General features: G+C 53.2%; 2 non-coding genes and 1 pseudogene across 2 annotated transcripts in view; all 3 read left to right on the plus strand.

Annotated features, from left to right (window-relative positions):
• On the plus strand, positions 1–795 carry LOC145846981 (small subunit ribosomal RNA; annotated as a pseudogene; the record flags this gene model as incomplete).
• Positions 796–977: 182 nt separating this feature from the next.
• On the plus strand, positions 978–1130 carry LOC145846967 (5.8S ribosomal RNA). The gene has a single exon (XR_014370975.1). It is a non-coding gene; the product is annotated as a 5.8S ribosomal RNA (ribosomal RNA).
• A 221-nt stretch (positions 1131–1351) lies between these two features.
• Positions 1352–2500, plus strand: part of LOC145846982 (large subunit ribosomal RNA) — a 3631-nt gene continuing 2482 nt past the window's right edge. The window contains exon 1 of the ribosomal RNA XR_014370989.1: positions 1352–2500. This exon is cut by the window's right edge and continues 2482 nt beyond it. This is a non-coding gene — a ribosomal RNA (large subunit ribosomal RNA).

Here is a 2500-nt window from a genome sequence, read left to right on the forward strand (position 1 = left end):
GTCCTAGTTCTGACCTTAAACGATGCCGACTAGCGATCGGGCAGTGTCGAACTTAAGAACTGTCCGGCAGCTTCCGGGAAACCAAAGTCTTTGGGTTCCGGGGGAAGTATGGTTGCAAAGCTGAAACTTAAAGGAATTGACGGAAGGGCACCACCAGGAGTGGAGCCTGCGGCTTAATTTGACTCAACACGGGAAATCTCACCCGGCCCGGACACAGCGAGGATTGACAGATTGAGAGCTCTTTCTTGATTCTGTGGGTGGTGGTGCATGGCCGTTCTTAGTTGGTGGAGCGATTTGTCTGGTTAATTCCGATAACGAACGAGACTCTTACTTGCTAAATAGCTGCTCGACCCATTGGGTCGGAGACAACTTCTTAGAGGGACTAGTGGCGTTTAGCCACACGAGATTGAGCAATAACAGGTCTGTGATGCCCTTAGATGTTCGGGGCCGCACGCGCGCTACACTGACCGGATCATCGTGTGTTCCCTAGGCCGAAAGGTCCGGGTAATCCGTTGAACCCCGGTCGTGCTAGGGATAGGGACTTGCAATTGTTTCCCTTGAACGAGGAATTCCCAGTAAGCGCGAGTCATTAGCTTGCGTTGATTACGTCCCTGCCCTTTGTACACACCGCCCGTCGCTACTACCGATTGAATGGTTTAGTGAGGTCCTCCGATTGAGCCTGGTACGTGCGGCAACGCACTCGCCGGTGTTCGAAAAGACGATCGAACTTGATCATTTAGAGGAAGTAAAAGTCGTAACAAGGTTTCCGTAGGTGAACCTGCGGAAGGATCATTAACGAATCGAAATTTGATTTCAAGCGACGTCTCTTCTTCGAAGGGACCGAGCCCTGTAACTGTTATAGTTCGGTCGCGTTGCTTCCTGACAGCGGGAGTAATAATTCAGCACGCAAGTGCTGGCGCGGCCGCTTCTTTTTGAACACGATTTTTTGGTTGCATTGAGATTGATTAACACGAGAGATCTCTTAGCGGTGGATCACTCGGCTCGAGCGTCGATGAAGGACGGAGCTAGCTCCGAGAAGTAATGTGAATTGCAGGACACATTGAGCATCGATATTCTGAACGCGTATTGCGGCCTCGGGTAATCCTGGGGCCACGTCCGTCTCAGGGTCTTTAACACACCGATCCTTTCATTAGTTTGAAAGTGCCTGCGACTCGTTTCTTAATTAAGGAGCGTGTCGTCAAAGACAGCTGGTCTGGCGATTTCACAGCTGAAGCGTGAGCAGCCTGCTGGCCTCGGGTGAGGTAGCAACGACGGTAGGTGCTCGAGAATAAGTTAAGTGACTTCAAAAGCCGACGTACAAAGCGCATGTACTTTTATAGTACATCACTTTTGACCTGAGATCGGGCGGGACGACCCGCTGAACTTAAGCATATCACTAAGCGGAGGAAAAGAAACTAACAAGGATTCCCCTAGTAACGGCGAGTGAAGCGGGATAAGCCCAGCGCTAAATCCGAGCCTTTTTGGAGGGCGAGGAAATGTAGCGTATGGAATTCAGCATGCGGCGAACCAACGACTGCCCACGTTCTTCTGATCGAGGCCTTTTCCCAGAGCGGGTGTTAGGCCCTTGGCGGCGGTCGTAATTCGTCCTAGCGGTTTTCCCGGAGTCGGGTTGTTTGGAAATGCAGCCCTAAGCGGGTGGTAAACTCCATCTAAGGCTAAATACTGGCTCGAGACCGATAGCGAACAAGTACCGTGAGGGAAAGTTGAAAAGCACTTTGAAGAGAGAGTTAAAGAGTACGTGAAACCGCTTGGAGGCAAACGGAGGCGCCCATCGAGTCGCCGGACGTTTTCAGGCGCTGCGAGAGCTGTCCTACTGTTTGAGTGATCTTCGGAGACTCTTACGGTTGCGCTGGCGTCGCGGCGCTGCACTAGCGTTCGGCGAGGGCCGCGACCGGTTGCTGGGCTGACTTTGGTCGTTCGCAAGGTAGCTCTTCTTCGGAAGAGTGTTATAGGCGTTCGATTAGCTTCGGCTCGGCGACCGAGGAGAGATTCCGCGTCGGTCTTCGGACAGGCTGCGTGTTGATCGCTGGAATACGGCTTTGGAAACTGCTCGCAGTCTCTAGAGTTTGTACAAGGCCTTCTTCGCGTTAGCGCTCAGACGCCAGGGGTCTGCGGCTTAAGCTGGCCACGTCTCCGACCCGTCTTGAAACACGGACCAAGGAGTCTAACACGCGCGCGAGGTGTTGGGCAGTACGAAACCCGAAAGCACAGTGAAGGCAAACGAGGCGAGATCCTTTCATTAGGCGCATCGCCGGCCGATCCCATAGGCCGCGTCCTAGGGGTCGAGCAAGAGCGTGCTTGTTGGGACCCGAAAGATGGTGAACTATGCCTGAACAGGCTGAAGCCAGAGGAAACTCTGGTGGAGGGCCGTAGCGGTTCTGACGTGCAAATCGATCGTCGAATTTGGGCATAGGGGCGAAAGACTAATCGAACCATCTAGTAGCTGGTTCCTTCCGAAGTTTCCCTCAGGATAGCTGGC

The sequence above is a fragment of the Thalia democratica genome, unplaced genomic scaffold (assembly GCF_965202585.1).
Source record: "Thalia democratica unplaced genomic scaffold, ktThaDemo2.hap1.1 HAP1_SCAFFOLD_757, whole genome shotgun sequence".
NCBI lineage: Eukaryota > Metazoa > Chordata > Thaliacea > Salpida > Salpidae > Thalia > Thalia democratica.